At 34.3% G+C, this 22,653-nt stretch overlaps 1 protein-coding gene across 1 annotated transcript in view; it reads left to right on the top strand.

The window, feature by feature from the left end:
- Positions 1-19,764, top strand: part of LOC126882361 (zinc metalloproteinase nas-1-like) — an 89,280-nt gene extending 69,516 nt beyond the window's left edge. The window contains exon 2 of the mRNA XM_050647253.1: positions 19,707-19,764. The gene's annotated coding sequence lies outside the window, so the exon portion shown is untranslated. The remainder of the gene's footprint in view (positions 1-19,706) is intronic.
- The last annotated feature ends 2,889 nt before the right edge of the window (positions 19,765-22,653 follow it).

Here is a 22,653-nt window from a genome sequence, read left to right as displayed (position 1 = left end):
AAATATCACTTAATTGTTATGTAAACCATTTATATCGATGTAACCTTTCTAAATAAGTTGCTAGTTTCTTTTGTGAAGCAGAACGCACTGAGGATGATCTGATTCAGATTGAAAACGTTTTGCAAATCCTTTTGGAGGACTTTTATGTTTTTTAATAAAACTTTTTATACCAATATACAAAAGAAGTTTTTACTTCAGTATGGTTTTTTAACTATGGTATACAGCCAGCTACGGGGACTTTCCCATTGATTTTGTTAATAATCATTTAATTTTAATATGTTTTCAATATGTTTTATTATGTCCTCAAGAAAACTTTCGTCAATGTCAAAATCTAACTCGCTTCCGATCCCTTCTATATCCTGTTCAAAGTTGGAACTTGGGGTTAATCTTAAAAAGTTGTAAAATGCTCTGGCATCTTGAGGAATTACTTTTAAAATATCTTTTAAATCTTTTATTTTTTCTTTAGATAAAGGTTTACCGCTTGGCCACAACAATGGTAGGTGTAATTCCCGTTTGCGGCCTTTTCCATGTTTTCAATATTAACTTCAATATACTCTTCCGCTTTAACATTATATTTCATGAACAAAGTCTTTGGTTGATCTTTTCTTAGTAAAATTTCATGGGTTTTTAACCAACTAATATTTTGTTTATTAATATCAACCTTTCTGTTTGTAAGTGCGTTTATTAAGTTTACCGCTGATACCATATCCTCTTTTGTCATTCTATTAACAATAAATTTATTTCTGTTTTTACAGCCTTTCATAACGTTGATATAGTCTTGATCTGTGTATATTCTTTCGTTGGTTTTTAATGCACATTCAACGTCTCCGAAATGGGAATCATTGGGTAAAAAGGAATGACCCGACAATAAAAATTTTAATTGAATAACTTCCAATGAGGGATGATTTTGCAAAACGTGCATTAACATTAGTACCAATTGTATACTTCTGTTCTGGCCGCCGCACGAATCTGACCACAAATTTAATGTAGTAATTGGAGGTTTAACATTTTCAATTATATACTTACGGTGACAAGACCCGACTTCCTGGGTTCCTCGGCCAGCTTCATGCTCTAACCATACATTAAACATCCCTTTTCCTGTTTCCTATAGCAATTCCCAAATTATAGAAGTTCAATTGCCTCTTGTAGTAAACGATACCAGTGGGTAGTTTGGGAAGAGGATGGGTTTTTTGCAAGTCAAATAATTCATAATAATTCATTTTCAATAATGATCTCTATCCCTACTGATGGGTTAGAACACTTTTGCTTATTTATACATTCGCCACATATAGCATTTGTGGGTTACTATGTTTTCCCCTAGATGTCTATGAGAGCGCCAATCAGCTTAAAACATTTTTGCTTACTGCAGTACACCTCATATGGAACCTGTTTTACTAAAAATCTCAATTTTGTACGAGATGTGGGTTAGGACATTATTGCATAACACCGTCCCTATCCATTTATTTATATTTGTAAACGTTATCTTCATTTTTCATTTTTAATGAAACTATTACAATTTTATCATATAATTCTTAAAATTAAATCATTCTATACTTTTTCTTCGATTTTTTGTACTAAATGAGAAAAAAAACATGAAAAACTAAGATTTCAGAAATATAACCTAAAAAGGAGGCTATATATTTTTCTAATGTTCCTTCATGCATCTGCATTGAAAATGCAGGAAATCTCAGCTTTTTAGACCTACATAAGTTTTTATAAAAATTTTTTAGAGTTATATCGTGGTACTAAGTCTGTTCTTAGAGACATTCAAATTGAAATTTTTTGGAGCTTCCGTGTCTCATTATCTACACACAACTAAACTTATATGGAATCACCATGTATTTCAAAGCAATATTTATTTCTTTTGAAAAAACTTGTTATTGTTGCGAAGAATAAAGGTTTTTTTTTAAATAAACGAATTGATAAGACAATCAGATACTACAGCTCGGTATGGTATAGGTTAGTTGGTTAAGTTGCAAATTGAACGAGAATAAATAAACTAACTTTTGCGTCCAAAATCGAAAATATGCCTTTTGTCGGGTTATAGAGCTTACAACGGGGAAATATTATTGGTCTTGTGGACTAGGACAGGACTAGAAAAGCTCAAAAATAAAGCAAGGGAAAGTGGTCAAAAAGTAATAACGGCTCGCCACGATCGTTTAATTGTCCAATCAGCTGAAAGACACCCAACCATTTCTCACCTGCAGCTCCAAAGGCAGCTTTTGGAAGCTACAGGTGTAACTGTTTCAGTTGAAATGATAAGAAGAGTAGTTCGTGCCAAGAAGTATACTGCAAGAGACAGTTATGGATTCCCGAGTTATCCAGGCAGCACAAGATTGATCTCCTAAATTGGAGTCTTCACGACCAAAACTGGAACATTGGGAATTGACAAAATGTCCTATTTTCAGAAAATGACAGGATGTGTGTAAAATCAGATGACCCATGAAATTGTGCACTTAGAGGTCGATAAAGACAAGCAAGAACGAAAACTGTCAGATAGTAATTGTGGTCCGTAAAAAAAACTCCTTTAATTGTCATCCAATCAACTCTAACTGCTCACAGGTATGTTTGTAACCTGTAGTTAGGCTCTGGAGACATGCAACAGGAGAAAATTTAATTTTCATGCATGACAATGGACCTTCACATACCATTAGAGTGACTAGAGGCATCATTGAAGCAGAAGGTATTCCTTGTTTGGAGTGGCCTACTTGCTCACTCGACCTTAACCCTATAGAGTATTTGTCGGATATGCTTAAAAGAAAAATTAGATCTAGCCGGGATAATCCACAAAACACCGCACGGCTAATAGAAACTGATCTTGAAGAATGGAGCAACCTACCACAACAAAATGTTGATACTTTGATTAAGAGCGATTAAGAACAAGAGGTGATAAGGCTGACTACCAAAAAAAAACAAAGAAAATAAATAAAATCAATTTACACATTATTCGTTTTACATTGAAAATTTTTATGCTATTGAATTTAAAACAACTATTTTTAATATAGGTATCTTTTAAATACTTTTGTATAGGGGCGGCCCGTCGGGGTAGGCAAGGTAGGCGCCGCCTACCCTCTCCAAATGTAGTACAATCATATAAATTATTAATATAAATTACTTATTTCAAAATTGTAATTTATAAATTTTGACACAATACCTACAATAAAATAGTAAAATTTATCCAAATTATTTTTAAAAATATCCAAAAAATTTTCTCCGTAGTTATAATTATTGTACGCTCCTTGTAGTATCAGTAGTACTGTATAAGATTCTATATTCTTCCTTGGTCAGGCACTTGAAAACGTAGCCTGAAATAGAACGACGCCAACACCGAATTGACGTGCGATCTCTCTCTGTTTACGCGAGCAGGCCTGCTGCAGGTCTGCTGGTAGCGACCGTATTCTACGATTTTGAACGGGCGGATAGGCACAGAGTCTTATAGCCGGACCTACAAAATTTTATCAGTTGCTTCTCTTGTGTCTTGTGAAACTGTTTTAAATAATTGTTTTTTGATTTTGGCTGTTATTAGTAGGTTAAGTGTTGAATAAAACTAGGTCGGACAACTTCAATTTGTTTATGAAAACTGAATAATAAACAGGTCAATTTGAGATCGGTCTATTGAAGGGCATTTTAATTTTATATTAATTTAGTAATAATTCACTAACGACAAATAAATCTGTGAATAGTTATTTGTCAGTCGTCCATTATATTTTTATTGTGTTTGAAACTGATGAATTGTGTTATTAGATTATATAGATAATTAAAAATTTAAAGCGAGGTTAATTGTTAACTTATCAATTTATTCGAAGAGTAAATTATTATTTGATACATAAATAAAATATGTAATATTTGACGTTGTTGAAACGTAGGTGTGTTAGTTTTATTGGTGGAAAAACTTTAGTCATCGAATATGAATATTTTAAACGATGTAATATGCAGTTTGATCGAGACGCCTTTTTCAAGGCGCCAAAATCAAGAAAGACCAGAAATTATTTCAATGGGTCGGCCTTTACCAAATTTAACAATTTTATCCACAGATAAGACAAAAGACAATCGACCATTTTCGAGATCGTTTAAAACAATATGATATGAAAATCATAAATGGCTAAGCGGAAGTTATTTTAAAAATTCACTTTTCTGTTGGCCTTGTCTGTTGCTCTCAAATTTGAAGCAAAATGTTTGGGTGAGTCAGGGATATTCAGATTTGAAAAATTTATCAGCTAGTGTAAAAAAACATGAATCTTCGGAAGAACATTTAAACAACTGCTTAGGTTTAAAACGGTTAGAAAAAAATAAACAAACTATTGACAGTGCTTTAGCTGGACAAACTTCTCTATCTAATAAGATATATAATGAAGAAGTTGAAAAAGATTGAAGAAGTTGAAGAAATTGATGTTACAATTCTGTTAGTAAAACAAGAACTTGCAGTTCGCGGTCGTGATGAGAGCCATAATTCTTCAAACATGGGTAATTTTAAAGAAATTTTTAATTTAGTAGTTAAACGCGATCAGGAAATCCAGGATCATGTTAAAAAATAGAAGGGGTGTTCACGGGTTTGTCAAAAACAATACAAAATGATTTAATAGATTGCCTTGCCGATTACGTAAAAAATGAAATTTCAACAGAAATTAATGAAAGTCAATTTTTTTCTATACTAGCGGACGATACTACTGATATAACCGAAAAATCACAGTGTACTTTAACAATCCGTTTTGTTAACAAAGTTGGTCAGGTAACAGAAAGATTTTTAGGGTTTTTTGATGTTAGCGAGAATAGGTAGATCTGCAGACGCTCTATATAGTTTAATTTCAAACGTGCTTGAGCCATATGATTACAAAAATAAATTAATTGCTCAATTTTACGATGGTGCAAGTGTAATGGCTGGCTCTTTAAACGGATTACAATCAAAAATTAAAGTAGATGCTCCAAAAGCAATTTTTACACATTGTTGCGCTCATAGATTACATTTAGTATTGCAAGATGGCTCAAAATGTATTACAAATTGTAGGATATTTTTTGTCGCCTACCCGAAGTATATGTGAAGCCTACCCGCATACTGAGGTCACGAGCCGCCACTGCTTTTGTATTTGTTGTTTTATTTAATTGTTATATACTTGTTATTAAATTGCTTTAAAATAAATACTGTTTGACTTCGTGTGTTCGTTTTTTTAATTCGCACGAAATATTAAGAAATGTCAGATGATTCCATAATATAAGTTTGGTTGTATGTATATATTATCCATATAAAAGTTGATCGAGTTCTTTTGCAGCATCATCATTGCATACAAAACCGTATTTTATGTGGCGTCGTACATAAAATTGCCGTGCCTTGATGATGCTGCAAAAGAACTAGATCCGCATTTATATGGATATCGTAATAAAGATAATGAGACTCTGAAGCCCCACAAAGGTTTAATTTTAATGCCTCCAAGAACAATATTAGTACCACCATGTAACTGTAAAAATTGCTCTAAAAACTTATGTAGATATAAAAAAAAGCTGAGATTTCCTGTATATCTCGATGCAGATGTATTAAAGAAAATGTTTGTAAGAATAACAATGATAAATAAGAATAACTTCCTTTTTATTTACGTCTTATTTTTTTCATGCTGTTTTTCTCATTATGTACAAAAAATCGAAGACAAAGTAAATAGAATTAAAAGTGATACGAGGTACTTTATGATGATTTAATGAGAAATATATGATAAAATAATTGTATAAGGATCTTATAAAATAGAATATGAAGATGACGAATAATGTAAATTATAATTTGTATCGAGAGGTCAGAGCGCGAACCTTTTCGCTGTGAACCGATCTTGCGCCTCAAAGAACGCTATTAAAATATCGATATCTTGGCCCAAAATAAAAAAGCAAATGTTTTCCTAAGATCAAAATGTTCCTTTGGAGTTCTTCTATCATTCATGTTAATTAATGTATAAATGTTTATTGCTCAAAGTACCCCGCACAAACCTTATGGAAATTAGTTCATGCTTTGGGAAAATACTCTTTGAAGCACTGTGATGAAAAGCTCTTATGGGCACAACTCGATCGTATGGAGGATTTCCAAGATATAGAGGCACAAACTCGGAATATTATAAGATTTACTGGGTATTCCATTTCCCTGAGTTACTGGTTATCTGGAAACATGTAGAACTTTAAATCAAAGAAAAGTACTAGTAGTAGTATATTTTTTCCTGGCTATCCAGTGGCCACCTTTACTTTGACCTTGACCTTCAACGGACGTCATCTTCTAGAGTTTCGAGGGTTTTCGGCATTAAATTCATATAAACAGATTACTCATGGGTTTTTGGGATCGCTAAACACGAATATGCCAACAGAATTGACCTCAGGAGCACGTGGTGCTGCAAGGGACGTCATCTTCTAGAGTCTCGATGGTTTTCGGCATTTAATTATGTAAATGAATTACTGCCGGAGCACCTGGTTTCCAAGGTCAATGAAAGGGGCTCCTGGAGTTTCGAGGGGCTTCGGTACAATATTAATGCAAACGTATTAGTTATAGGTTTTTGTGGATACTGAAAACGAATACGTGATCAGCACATACACAGGAGTACCTGGTGCCTAAGACAGGTTATTTTCTGGAGTTTCGGAGGAATCAAATGGAGGATTCAAATGGATTACTCTTAGGTTTTTGGGGTTGCTGAACATGCATACACTATCAGATGCGACCCACGAATTACATTGTGCCTACGGCACGTCATCTTCTGGAGTTTCAAGGGTTTTCGGCATTAAATTGATAAAAACGGAATACTCATGGCTTTTGGGGTCGCTGAACGATAATACGCCTTCAGATCCGACCCGCGGAACACCTGGTGCCTAAGGTTATTCATCTTCTTGAGTTTCGAGAGTTTTCGGCATTAAATTGATACGAATATAGCATCAGAACAGACACCGGAGCACCTAAGGCACGTCATATTCTGGAGTTTCGAGAGTTTTCGGTACTAAATTGATGCAAACGGATTGGTACATACCGAGTACTGGTAGGATTTCTGAGTTGCTGTTCAAAGAAAGCGTATAAATTGGTGAAAAGTTTTTTGCTAAAATGTTTTTAAATATTTTTGCTTTTTTTATTAAAATAACTGTTGTGCTATTCATTTGTTTGAATTATTTATAAATATAAACTCGATTTATATCTGGCAATGTTTTTCCTTCATTTATTTTAAGATCGATTTACTATATTCTATTTTGATAGTGTTATTCATCGTGGTCACTAGATACTCCAGAGTCTTTTATTAAGTCATATTCATGTTCAGCAACCAAAAAAACACAAGAGTAATCCACATGCATCAATTTAGTACCGAAAACTCTCGAAATCCCAGAAAATGACGTACCTTAGGCACCAAGTACCCTGGTGTCTGTTCTGATGGGTATTTGTGTTCAGCAGCCCCAAAACTCCATGAGTAATACCCATCTGCATCAATTTAATGCCGAAACCTGTCGAAGCTCCAGAAGAAGACCTGCCTTAGGCACCAGCTGCTCCGTGGGTCGGATCTGATGGCGTTTTCACGTTCAGCAGTCCCAAAAACCTGTGAGTAATCAGTTTACATTAATTTAGTACAGAAAGCTCTCGAATCTCCAAAATATGACGTGCCTTAAGTACCAGGTATTCCGATGTCTGTTCTGATGAGGTATTCGTATTCAGTAACTCCAAAAACCATGAGTAATCCATTTACATCAATGTAATACCGAAGACCCTCGAAACTCCAGGAGCTCCATTCATTTACCTTTTAAACCAGGTGCTCCGATAGTCGGTTCTGGGTTTACCGACCTCAAAAAACCCTCCAGTAATTCATTTGCATCAAATAAATGCCAAAAACCATCGAAACTCTAGAAGAGTTTGCCACTCCCTTGCAGTGGCCCTGGCCACCACGTCCACCGGAGGTCAATTCTGATGGCATATTCGTGTTTAGCGATCGCAAAAACCCATGAGTAATAATCTGTTTACATCAAGTTAATGCTGAAAACCCTAAAAATTCTAGAAGATGACGTCCGTTGAAGATCAAGGTAAAAGTAAAGATCGCTATTGGATAGCCAGGAAAAAATCCTAGACTACTATACTTTTATTTAATCCAAACTTCTACATGTTGCCCGATAACCAGTAACTCAGGGAATTGGAATACCCGGAAAATCTTATTATTTTATGAGTTTGTGCCTCTATTTCTTGAAAATCCTCCATACAATCGAGATGTGCCCATGAGAACTTTTTATCAGGATGATTCAAGAGTATTTTCCCAAAGTATGAACTATATCCACTGGGACCTAATTTCCATAAGTTTTGTGCGGGATACTTTGCTTAAAATCCTTATAACCAAACTAATGTACCTACAATTTTTTTAGGAAAATTTTAGCTTTAAGCGGATATCACTTTAAATTAAGGCAAAATAATTTAACAAACTTCATTTTAAAGTCTATGAATTAAGCTTTAAAATGAGACTGTAGCTTCGACAAATAATAGCTATTTCTATAACAAGGGAGGAAAGTGCTACTTTTCCTCCCCAGAATGAAGTTTACTGCCCGACGCGTAGCGGAGGGCAGTAATTATACAAGGTAGGAAATGGCACTTTACTCCCGTGTTATACGTTTGATTTTTTCACCTTCCTCAAATAACAAGTCATTTTTTCATTTTAAATAATTTATTTATGTAACTAACACAATTTATTAGAAAACTAAAACTAACAAGTAGCTACAGCAGAACTGTCACCTGTTAAATATAAGTCAAATTATTAATGTAAACATTGTTAAATCAAAATAACAATTTACTGTTTTTTCCATTCTGCAAAATACAGGGTGTTCTATAAATAAACTTTAAAATGTATAGATACTTACGTAGTAGATAATAGAATATTGTATAGGGCGTAAATAAGTTATTTCATCAATGGCATACCATGACGTCACTTTTGCTTTTACTCCCTATGGAGGAAAGTACTTTTACTCCCTAGGGAGGAAAAGTATGACTTTGCTCCCTACAATCAGGTCCGGAAAAGTATACTTTCGGTAGAGGTAGGTGGAAAAATTAACACAGTTTTTTATTAAGAGCATAGGCGAAAAATGTAACCTGTCAGAATGTTCAATGTGTTTTAAATGGAGGTATTCGTTGTTTTCAAATCTTGAGAAAACTAATAAGTATTTTTGAAAAATTTAAACGCAGAATGAAAGAATACTTTATTTCCGAGGGTAGAAGTCCCTGAAAACTTCTATAAAGGCGGGTTGACATTACTAGTGAAGAACGAACGTGGCTCACGCTTACTTAGTTCACCCTTGCTACACGACTAATGTAAACAGATGTTCGTGCAGCACGATTGTCTCACGAATGTTCTACGCCACGCCACGATAGACATTAAACATGTTAAGTATTTCACGCTCTGAAACTCTGAAGACAGTCTTAGAGAGTTTGTATTTGAATAAGTACGTGCTTTTAACCTCAAAAATGAAGGTCTTATTAAGAATGAATGAACGGGAGACCTACACGACCTACATTCACGAACCGCAGTCCTAGAAAGAATTGTTGCTCAGCTAAAAAAATGGAAAACTGTACAGTAAAACTAATACTAGAAAAATTTAAAAACTTACGTAGTTCGCATTTGCAGGAATTGAAGATTAAGAATAGCACCAAGTCCGGCTGTTCCGCTGACGATGTTTATGTGCCAAAAGTGGTTTGGTTTCCTATAATGCACAGATTTCTAATGCCACATGTAAAATCAAGGAAAACTCATTCTAATTTGGTAACTAGTTTTTATTATAATCATATTGTATTTATCCATTGAGGACGTTTAGGTTAAAATAAATGGATTTTCTCTAGAATGGGCAATTTTAGAGAAACATCCCAAAACAGGTCCATTTTTATTTTTAAATTATGATTTTTTGGCGTATATATTATACTAGTCCCGTCTTCTTCTTCTTCAGGTGCCATCTCCGCTACGGAGGTTGGCAATCATCATAGCTATTTTAATTTTTGAGGCAGTAGCTCTAAATAGTTGTTTTGAGCTGCATCCAAACCATTCTCTGAGGTTCTTCAGCCATGAAATTCGTCTTCTGCCGATGCTTCTTCTGCCATCTATCTTTCCCTGCATTATGAGTCGCAGGATGCCATACTTCTCGCCCCGCGTCACATGTCCGAGATACTGTAGTTTTCTTTCTTTAATTGTAATTGTAAGTTCAACTTCCTTCTCTTTACCTATTCTTCTCAGTACTTTATTGTTCGTAACTCTATCTACCCAGGAAACCCTCATAATTTTTCTATAGGTCCACATTTCAAAGGCGTTAAGTCGTCTCATCGTCTCTATATTTAACGTCCATGATTCCAGTCCATAGTATAGTACACTATATACGTAACATTTTGTTAGGCGTACTCTAAGAACAAATGTTAAATCTTTGCTACATAGGACCTTTATCATTTTCATAAAATTAGAACGTGCTTTCTCGATTCTGACTTTGATTTCTGCAGAGTAGTCATTATTTTCGGTTATAAGTGTTCCTAGGTAAGTGTACTTTTTTACTCTTTCGATCTGCTGGCCCTCTACTATCAAGATTTCGTTAGTATTATGGTTGTTTTTACTAATTTTCATAAACTTCGTCTTTTTTATATTGAGAGAGAGTCCGTACTCCCTACTACACCTCACTATTTTACTCATGAGTATTTGCAGGTCTTGTAAACTATCGGCTATTATTACTGTATCATCTGCATATCTGGTGTTATTAACTAAGACTCCATTTACTCTTATGCCGACTGTTTCATTTTCCAGAGTTTCTGGCATTACCTCTTCAGAATAGGCGTTAAATAATAGAGGTGATTGTATGCAGCCTTGCCTGACTCCTCTCTTTATTTCCATTTCTTCAGATGTTTCTTTTTCTATTCTTACTATTGCTCGCTGATTGTGATAGAGATGTGTTATTAGTCTTAAACCTCTTTCATCTAGGTTTTTAGTTTTTAGGATTTCCATTAGTCGGTCATGTTTTACTTTATCAAACTCTTTATTGTAGTCTATAAAACAGACGTAAAGAGAACGGTTAACATCCAAACATCTCTGTGTCAGCACGTTGAAGGAGAATAATGCCTCTCTGGTGCCCATACCATTGCGGAAGCCATATTGAGTGTCACTAATATCCAGCTCCAGTGTATTCTGGCGTGGATAATTTTCAGCAGAATTTTCAAGGTATGTGACATTAAGCTTATGGTTCGGTAGTCACTGCATTCTTTGGCATTCACGTTTTTTGGCAAACACACAAATGCTGATGTCAACATTTCTCTAGGGATGATTCCCGTAGTATAGATAGCGTTGAACAGTTCTACTATTATATCCAGGTTTTTCTCGTTGACCAACTTTATCAGCTCGCTAGGTAATTCATCTGGACCAGCAGATTTATTAGTTTTCATAGAGTTTATTGCCTGACTAACCTCTGATTCGGTTATCTCTGGGCCTACGTCTCCGGCTTGGCTATCTACGGATGTACTAGCTTCTCTCTGGTCATGAAATAGTTCCTCGATGTACTCTTTCCATCGTCGTAGTTTTCGTTTTGTTTCCATTATAATATTTCCGTTTTTGTCGAGCAATATATTTGAGGTTCTTGTATTTCCTATTCCGGCTAGTTCTTTGACTTTTTTATGTAGGTTGAAGTTGTCATATCTGTTTTGAAGTTCTTCTATTGCTTTACATTTTTCAGAGAAGTAGGTTTCTTTAGTCTCCCTAATTTTTCTTCTTATTAGGTTTTGAAGCTGTTTATAGCGGGTCTTATTTGTTTTCTTTTTCCTTCTTTCATTCATCAACTCTAGAATTTCCTCCGTCATCCATTCTTCTTTCTTACATTTGGTTGTTGTAAGTACTTTCTTACTTGGCTCTAATATAGAGGTTTTGAAGAATTGCCACTGCTGTTCTACGTTGCAATTATTTCCTGGGTTTCTATCTAGATTTGTGTTGATTTCATGTTTCAAATTTTCTTTTGTTTCTTCTGACTTAAGTTTCTGTACGTTAAGTTTATTGTTGTTGTGGTTTTTTTGCGTCGTTTTTAGTTGAAGTTGAAACCTAGCAATAAGAAGACTGTGATCAGAAGATACGTCCGCTCCTGGATATGCCTTTACTGCCTGAATTGAGTTTCGATATTTGTGCTTTATTAGAATGTAGTCAATTTGATTTCTGGCGATTTTGTTGTCTTTGTCAGCTGGCGATTTCCATGTATAAAGGCGTCGTTTAGGTAATTTAAAGAATGTATTTGCGACTATAACATTATTCTCCTGGCAAAATTCTATTAGGCGATCCCCTCTGTCATTTCGTTCGCCAAGTCCCTATGGCCCTACATTAGGGTAGCATTTTCCTTCGCCAATTTTTGCATTGAAATCACCCATGATCACTATTTGTCTAGATGCTGTGGACTGTAATGTTTTTTGAAGTTCGCTATAAAAGTTTTCTATTTCTTCCTCATTTTTGTCAGCAGTTGGCGCATAAATCCAGTCCCGTCATCAATCTCAAATGAGCTAGCTCATTTGAAAGGTTATTTAATTCCCTATTCAGTAACATAAACGTTCTTCTTCTTCTTCTTGTAGTGCCTATCCGTTTCGGATGGTGGCGACCAGCATGTCAATCTGTAGTTTGCACACTGCTGCTCTTAAAAGATTTGAGATTGTTGTGTTGAACCAGGTACGTAGAATCTTCAGCCAGGAAATTCTTCGCCTTCCTGGTCCGCGTTTTCCTTCCACTTTTCCTTGTCCGATTAGTTGCAGCAGTCCATATCTTTCGCTGTTTCTCATGATGTGACCAAGGTATTCGATTTTGGCTGCTTTTATTGTGGTTAACAGATTTTTTTCTTTTTGCATTCTTAGCAAGACATCCTGATTAGTAACGTGGTCGGTATAAGATACCTTCAAGGCTTCAAGCCACATTTCAAAAGCCTCTATTTTCTTGCAGGTTGCGTCTGTGAGAGTCCACGACTCAACTCCGTACAACAGTATAAGAAAGATATAACAGCGTAGTAACCTGACTTTTATGGGTATTGATAAATCATGACATTTGAATAGCTTAGCCATTTTTTGAAATGTAGATCTCGCTTTCTCTATCCTACATTTAGTTTCTATGGAATGGTCCCAATTTTCATTGACGTTCGTACCAAGGTAGGTGTATGTTTTTAATCTTTCTATTTGTTGACCGTTCACACTGATTCGTCCAAATTGCTGCTTGTTCTTAGAGATAATCATACATTTTGTTTTCTTAGTGTTTAGTGAAAGTCCGTATCTCTGCCTGACTTCTGTGATTCTGTTTATTAACTCCTGGAAGGCTTCAGAACTGTCAGCGAATACCACTGTGTCGTCTGCATATCTTATGTTGTTGATACATTCTCCGTTATTTCTAATTCCGGCTTCAACATGATCCACTGCCAATGAGAGGCTATGGATACAGCGTGGCAATGACAAGACTAATCTCTTCGTACTTAAGAGGCCGGAGTTTTAAAGTTCACATAGAAAAAGTCCTGTCCGGACTCGGGACTCCGGAAGCTGGAGTACCACAGGGAGCGGTCCTGTCGCCACTACTGTACTCAATATACACCGCCGACGTTCCAAGAACAGCCGCAACACTATTAAGCCTTTATGCCGATGACACAGCAATAGCGGCCAAACATCGAGACATAGATGTAGCAGTGAACAACCTACAAACAGCGCTAGACGACATTGAAGAATGGTGTATTAAATGGAAAATAGCCATAAACTCAGAAAAAATACAAGCGGTGCTATTCAAAAAGAGAAGACAAAGCCCAGAAGAACAACTGACGGTACAAAACAACCCAGAGGCGTAGCTACCGCCGTATCAGCCGTATCAATTATACGGGGCCCCCAACATTCAGGGGCCCAGCGTGGCATGTTAAAACAAAATTCCATTAAAAATTTGAACAAAATATTCTAACAAATTATCTCACTATTAAAACGCTTTGAAATAGTGTATATTGTTTGGATATCGACATTTTCGTGTAATGGATTCTTTATTCATATAAAGTATATTTTATGTACAGGTAGGTACCTGTCTATTTTCTGCCTCTCGTCATTCTATAACAACAGAGCTTTTTTGTTTTTAAGCTACTTTTTATTGTCTATTCACAATTGGCTGTGTCTGAGATATTGTATAATGTATTGCCAAATTGCAATATTTGTAATCGCTTTACCTTTGAATATTTGAAACATTGAAACACTATGTATTGTTTGCGTATCTTTTTGTGTAATATGTTCTTTAACTATAAATTGTATTTATTAGGTATATACCGGTCGCTCGCCGTTAAAGAACAGAGCTCCTTTATTTACGCTCATTTTCAATGTCCATTCACCCTTAGCTTGAAACAACTGAATCTGTTTTAAAACAATGAGTCTCAACAATTTAAATCTATTTTTCGACTTTGATTTATTAGAGTTTATTAGGTTAATTATTATTATTATCTATTTTTGGGTGTTACACGCAGAACTTATTAGTTTTAAGGTTGTATATGCAATTTGCAATTTATTTAAATTTTACAATATACAGGGTGTTTCATTAGTAATTGGAAATAATTTAACTGTAGATTCCTGGGCTTAAAATATTAAAATTTAAGCCAAATAGTCTAGTCCGAAAATGCTTCCTAAAGGAGCTATAGCTCTTAGAAGAAGGTGTCTTTTAATTAGTTTTTTAAATTCCTCCAGAACGCTTCAATTTAGGGAAAGGAACACTGATACGCTTATTTATCTTCCAGGGGTAAATCGACTCAATGGCAAACGGTTATTTTATATCATAACTTTTTTCTTTAACTTTTAAGTCTTCTTGATAGTGGACTAGTAAATTTTGAGGTATTCTAGTAATAAAGGGTACTCTCGCTTTAAGCCGGTAGAATACACCGTTTTCTAGAAACGTCAATTTGAAAATTTTGTGTTTTTTTAATTTGAGAAAAAAAAACTTAAAAAAAAACTTCAAAAACAAAAAACGAAAACTGGTACGTTTATGCCAGAGAGGAATCGTTTTCATCAATTATTGAGAATTTCCAGTACCGGTCATATGCGTCCCTTTTGGGTAGGTCAACGGTTATTTAATCTCATCATTTTTTTGTGTCTTTAATTTTGAAGCATTTTTGACAGAAGGTATGAAGTATTTTAGTACTTAAAGTCACCCTTACTTTAGGTCGGTAAAATACACCGTTTTTTTTTTGAAAATTTTGTTCAAATTCCAGAAACGAAAAATTTTCAAATCGATTTTTTTAGAAAATAGTGTATCCTACTGACTTAAAGTAGGAGTAACTTTTGGTACTATAATACCTCACAATTTAATAATTAGTTAAATTTAATAAGTTAAAGAGCAAAAAGTTATACGATAAAATAACCGTTGCCCTACCCAAAGAGGACGCATATGAGCGGTACTAGAAATTCACAATTTATAAAATCGATTTATCTATGGAAGATAAATAGACGTACCAGTTTTCGTTTTTCTAAATAGAAGTGTTCTAGAGGTATTTAAAAAAAACGAATTAAAAGACACGATCTTCAACGAACTCCAGCTCCCTTAGGAAGCATTTTTGGAGTAGGTGATTTGGGTTAAACCTTAATATTTTTAGCCCAGGAATTTACAGTTAAAATATTTTCAATTATTAATGAAACACCCTGTATTGTTTTGTTTTATTTCATTATCTTTTATTTTGTATTTTGTTTTTTTCTACTCTTTGTAAGCTTTGTCCAAAAATCTTGAATGGGTTGCATGTGAGAGTTCATTTTAAATGAAGTAAAAATCAGACTTACTCTCAATCTTTAGACTTACTCTCAAAAGATTGAGAGTAAGTCTGACTTTTACTTCATTTATCCAAAAAATTGTAAAATTTTCAGTTACGATAAAGCATATTTCTATTCTATTCTATACAAACGTTTTTGCTTCTTTTGTTGAACATTTTTTTAGAACTATGCCATATCAGTGGTGAAAAAGGGGCCCCTCGATAAACTTTGATGTGGGGCCCCTGTGGGGCTAGCTATGCCACTGAAACAACCCCATCGAGTGAAAAGATGACGGGAAATACCTAGGAGTCATAATGGACAAAGGCTTAACATTTCAAAAACACGTAGAAGCCACACTTAGAAAAGCCAATATGGCCAAAGCATCACCAAGAGGACTCGCAGGTAGAAAAAGTAAATTAAGAACTAAAACGAAGATAAGATTAATAAATAGCATAATAATACCAATTTTGACATATGCATCTCTGGTGTGGGGACACGTATGCAAAATAACAAAAAAGAAGATCCAAGCGGCACACAACAGCAGCCTAAGGGAAGCAGCGAACGTCCCAAGATACGTGGCGGAAATACACCTATTCAGAGAACTCCAGCAAATCAGAGTGACCGATATAATGACGGAAAGAGCCAGGACAAAATTCCCAGAACCAGAAAATCATCCAAGTCCCATACTGCGAGAGATAATGCGATACGACGCTTTTCACCGATGGAGGCACAAACGTCCAAAACAACAAATAGTGGATTAAAGAAAATAAACATCAGAGATAAAAAAAGAAATAAAATAGAAGTGGACAATACGTAGCTCTATCAATAATGACAAGTCAATTAGTGTGGGCTCCATACTCGTTAATTTTTACTAATTAATATTTTATTTTCAGACATCCTACAAAAAAAAAAATAAAAAAAAAACCAAAAAAATCGGCCTCGGCAAAAAAAATAATAACACCGGCGCGAGCCAAAAAAAATTCTAACAAAACAAAAATACAAAAACTCGGGCAAGTAGGGCCCAATCCTTGAGCACCAGGTCTCTGAACCAAGCTTAGCTCGGTTCAGAGGCCTGGGGCCCAAGCAAGCAATTTTAGTACCGCGGACAAGTCACAAGAAGATAACAGGCATATAGCGCTTCACGCTGGCCTGATTTGCAAATCGATTAGGGCACAACGTTGGAACTCTATTACCCAGGATTCCCACGTGAAGAGCATTTGGCTGATAGTTGTGCCCCTATCGCGCATCAACGTGATATAGGGGGGAAAATGATGGCCTGGAGCATTGGAGCGCGGTGGAATGACTCCTGTCTTAGAGTCGGGTCAATAAACCTCGCTCCAATGAATTGTTACACGCGAACGTACTTCCTTAGGGGTGAACAAGTCTCACGGGTCGGGTTGGATCAAATTGCTTGCTTGCTTGATCCACTGCCTCTCCTCTCGTACCCACTGCATTCCGAAAAGCAAACTGTGTACGGCTGATTTTTTCTTCGCACAGTCTATATCCTTTGATGGATAATTTTTAGAAATTATTTTAAAATATGGCTCATTAAGCTGATGGTTCGGACATAACTTCACGAAACGGATTTTGTTTTCTTTGATAAAGCAATAAAGGTCGACTTCAGCCATGTCCTTGGTATTACAACAAACTTCTGCGCTTGTGAGAAATATATATTTTTTCTCTCTTGTTGTACAATATACTATTCTTCACAATTTTATTAATGTAATAAATTATAATAATAACATAAATTGTAATAAGATCTAGCGAATAACTGTATAATTTGCTACCTAAATTGTAATTTTGAAGCGTCATTCTCAAAATAACATATTTACAGGGCATAACGCGTTTGCTACATAACGTTTTGCTCATTTCTCGAGAATATTGTGTTTTGCACTTGTGGCACTATTGAACTAGGTGTGCGATATGAATTGCCAGGTCCAGGATCGTTGTCATCTTTTAGTTGTGATATTATTTGTTCAACTTCATCTGATGTGATTGGTAGTGTAGATTGGTGGTCATCACATTACATATATAGGACGGAGCTTGTTCGGATCTAGTATCATCAAAAATTCTTATATGTAGTTAGTCCATATGCAGATTTTTTGGTTTTTGTCTGTGATGATATTACCCCGTTGGTCTCGAATTTTGCTAGCTGTGTTGAATTTATGAAGACCAGCTGCTTGTTTCACCTTTTTATGCATGTTAAACATATCTTGTTTTTGCTCTAACAACTCTATCTCTTCACACTGTGATTTTAACCAATTTTTTTGACCTTTCGTGTTTCAGTTCTTATTTTTCTCTGAATCGTGTTATACATTATTTTGTTGTTCTTTGATTTTCTATTTTGTTCCATGAGTTGTAGTATATTGTCATTCATCCAACTTTTTCTTTTCTCTTTCTTTTCTATTATATGTTCTTCTCTGATGTTGTTTTTAATTGATTCTTAGATGTTATGCTCAACATAAACATTAACAAAATATATTTATTTATACAGGGTTTTCAAATATTTTTGAATAAATTAACTGACAGGAACAGAAGAATTTAAGCAATTTATTTTATTCAAACTACATTTTGTTACTGTTGTAGCGCAAATATTGTATTTCGCTTAAATCCAATGTTCAAACTGTATTAAGGGACAAGTGGGTGAGTTTTAACATTGAATTTAAGCGAAAAACAATATTTATATGTCAAACAAACATTTATTTCTATTTTATGGCAGCATTAAAATGTATTTTGAATTAAATACATTCTTCTTTTTTTGTTTCAATTCCACCGTTTTGTTCCACCGTTTTTCAAATTTTCGAAAATAAAGACGTAAACAATTGTATACCATAAGTGCTTCCACCTTATATCTTGCAAAAATTTTATTATATTCATAAACTGGATTTATTGATTTTTAGAAAATTAAAATAATAAAACTTATTTTATTATTAGCTGAAAACAATTAATTTTTTGTATAAAAAGCATAGGTAAACTAAATTCTGTCAAATACAAATTTTATCTGTAGTGTAGTATAGTATAGGAAGTGAATTTCAAAGATGCAATGTTTATTGCTTTTTGTTGTTATATTATATGTTACCGATGTTAACACTCAGCTGTTGCAGTTAAAAAATTTCAAAGTTGGTGAATGTACATATGAGGGAGAACGTAAAAAATCTCCAGAACCAAGTCCATGTTCAAGCAGCAAGACGACGAAGCTAAGAAATGCTTCACCAAATGCTGCTCTGTGGGATGATGGACGAGTACCATATATCTTAAAAGGATCTTTTACAGACCGTCAGAAGAGCATTTTGGAAAAGGTTATGGGCCTCTACAAATATTACACATGCATTAAATTTGTACCCAAAACAAGAAATGACAAATCTTATGCGAAAATTATCAATGAGGTTAATACATGTTGCTCTGAAATTGGTAAGGTTCCTGGGGGTGGTTTTACCGTAGTAGATCTAGGTCCACGTTGTTTTGAAGAAGAAGAAGCTGGAACTGTAATACATGAATTAATGCACCTTATTGGATTTTATCATGAACATAACAGGTCAGATAGGGATGATTATATTGAGCTTACTCAGGCAAACATAAATCCAAATTTTACAAGTGAATTTAACATACAGAGTGGCAATACGTTCAATATTCCCTACGACTACGATTCAACCATGCACTATGGTCCTTTTCATGGCGCTAGGTCATATTCCCACAAGATCTTTGTTCCAAAAGATAAGAGTGTGTCGGAGTCCCGTTTGGGACAGATATGTGGATTTAGTAAACGTGACATTACAAAAATAAATATCTTGTATAATTGCCCGCAGAAGACTGCCGAACTAAACCTCAAAGATGATCTTCTTTACGGGGTGGATATATCAACTGCAGAACAAGTCAAATATGAAAAAAATGTAAATCAATGTACTACATGCTAAATATGTACTATTTTTTAGATACTGGTTAAAGGTAAAATTTACATTAGTATTCATATTACATATAGGTATAGGTATTATACTTTTAAAAATGTAATATTTTAATAATACATTTTATGGTGTAGGAGTCCATTATTGTGTTTTAATTGCTTAATTACCAACTACATAATAGTATAGGTACTTTATAAGCCCGATCAAAGAACACATAACCATATACAAATATGTGGTGGATTTGAAAATTATTCAAAATATCTCGATAAAAACTGACTTTTCGAAAAAGTACTAAGAGCCAAAAAAGTTTTAAAAATAATGTGTGTAAATAATGGTACTACAATAATAATTTAATTGGAACGTACACAAAAGTTTGGGGGGTTTAAAGGAATTAAAACCCCATAAAATTTTTATAGGGTGTCCAAATTTCACTCTAATTTTTTTTAAGATTCTACCATCACAAGATTGCCAGATGTCCATTTTCAATAAAAAATCTTTAATAGTTTTCGATATATTGGAAAAAATCGATTTTCATTTTGTAACTTCAAAGGGTTGTAACTTTTTTTGTATGCACATTTGTACCAAGGTAAGTTAGGTTCAATCAAACTATTTTTGGTCCCAAAATATGTGATTAAATTTATGACCTGTATTTTCGTTACAACCTGTATATCTAGCAGCGGATTTTTGAATGTTTGTCTCGTTTAAGCGCACTTTTTACGTCAAAATACCATTAGAATAGAATAGAAATATACAGGGTGTAACAAAAATACAGGTCATAAATTAAATCACATATTCTGGGACCAAAAATAGTTCGAATGAACCTAACTTACCTTAGTACAAATATGCACATAAAAAAAGTTATAGCCCTTTGAAGTCACAAAATGAAAATCGATTTTTTCGAATATATCGAAAACTATTGGAGATTTTTTATTGAAAATTGATATGTGGCATTCTTACGGCAGGAGCATCTTAAAGAAAAATTATAGTGAAATTTGTGCTCCCCATAAAGATTTTATGGGGGTTTTGTTCCCTTAAACCCCCCCAAACTTTTCTGTACGTTCCAATTAAATTAATATTGTGGTACCATTAGTTAAATTCAATATTTTTAAAACTTTTTTGGCTCTTAGTATTTTTTCGATAACGCAGTTTTTATCGAGTTGCGGCTTCTTTTTTAATATGTTTACATAAAAATATTATGGGGGTTTTCTTCCTTTAAACCCCCCAAATGTTTGTGTACGCTCCAATTGAACTATTACTGCGATACCATTAGTTAAACAAAATGTTTTTAAAACTTTTTTGCGTCTTTGTATTTTTTCGAGAAGGCAACTTTTATCGAGATATGGCTTCTTTTTTAATACGGTTCGAAATATACCTAAAAATGTAAATCATACATAAATTTTCATATTTTTACCAAGTCTCCATAATCGTACTTAACCATATACAAATATGTGGTGGATTTGACAAACATTCAAAATATCTCGATAAAAACTGAATTTTCCAAAAAGTACAAAGAGCCAAAAAAGTTTTAAAAATATTGTGTTTAAGTAATGGTACTACAATAACAATTTAATTGGAACGTACACAAAAGTTTGGGGGGGTTTAAAGGAACTAAACCCCCATAAAATTTTTATAGGGTGTCCAAATTTCACTATAATTTTTTCTTAAGATGCTACTGTCATAAAAGTGCTATATGTCCATTTTCAATAAAAAATCTTTAATAGTTTTCGATATATTGGAAAACAATTTTCATTTTGTAACTTCAAAGGGTTGTAACTTTTTTTATATACACATTTGTACTAAGGTAAGTTAGGTTCAATCAAACTATTTTTGGTCCCAGAATATGTGATTAAATTTATGACCTGTATTTTCGTTACAGCCTGTATATTATTGTCAATAAAAGTTATACAATTTTTAAAGAAGCTTAAAGCATAAAATAGAGTCAGAAAAAAAATAATAACAATAACAATAACAAATGCAATTTTCTGAAATTTGATAAATCATCAATATACATAAAAAATTAGAAGTTAATAAAGTAATGAAAAAAAAACCGATATATTGCAAACTTAATATAAATTGCAAATTAAACATACAACAAAATAAAATGCAGACATAGGAACTATTCAATATTTACACTGAATGGGTATTTAAGGAAGCTAGACGGTTGTGCGAAAAGAGTATTAATAAATGGTGAATGGTTGAATAACAATAGATGTGCTGATGACAACATAGTTTTTGCAGATAATCTGAATGATTTACAGATATAAACAAATCGTATAACAGAAGTCAGCAACAGATACGGACTAGCTCTTAACATAAAAAAAAAAATTTATGACAATTAGTAAAAACCAGCAATTACTAAACGTTCAACTTACAATAAACCAACAGGATATCGAAAGAGTTCAGAATACATACCTGGGCACGAATTTAAATAGCCAATGGGACCACTAAACAGAAATTAAACAGCGAATAATAAAAGCGACAGCAGCATACGCTAGAATGAGACCCATTTTCAACAGTTGAGGTAATATCACTAAAAACAAAATACCGTCTGTTGAAATGCTACATATTCACAGTTCTGCTCTACGGAATGGAAGCGTGGACACTAACTGTTGCATCTATGAATCGGCTCGAAGCTTTCGAAATGTGGTGTTATATGCGCATCTTACGTATATCCTGGGTTAACCGAATTACTAATGTGGAAGTCCTGCGTAGAATGGGGAACGAGTGTGAAATTCTCATAACCACCAAAAGAAAAAAATAGGATATCTAGGACATGTAATGAGCAAACAAGAACGTTACGGCCTTCTCCGACTGATTCTCCAAGGGAAGGTAAATGTTACAAGAGGACCGGGAAGAAGACGCATTTCCTGGCTTCAAAATTTACGAAAGTGGTAGAACACGACTTTGACTGAACTGTTTCACGCTGAGGTAAACAAAGTCAAGATAGCCATGATGATCGCCAACATCCGGAACGGATAGGCACATTAAAAAGAAGATAGGAACTAATAAGTTTAAGCTGCTGCATGTGAC

The sequence above is a fragment of the Diabrotica virgifera genome, chromosome 3 (assembly GCF_917563875.1).
Source record: "Diabrotica virgifera virgifera chromosome 3, PGI_DIABVI_V3a".
In the NCBI taxonomy this organism is placed as follows: domain Eukaryota; kingdom Metazoa; phylum Arthropoda; class Insecta; order Coleoptera; family Chrysomelidae; genus Diabrotica; species Diabrotica virgifera.
This window is presented reverse-complemented; position numbering and strand designations above follow the sequence as displayed.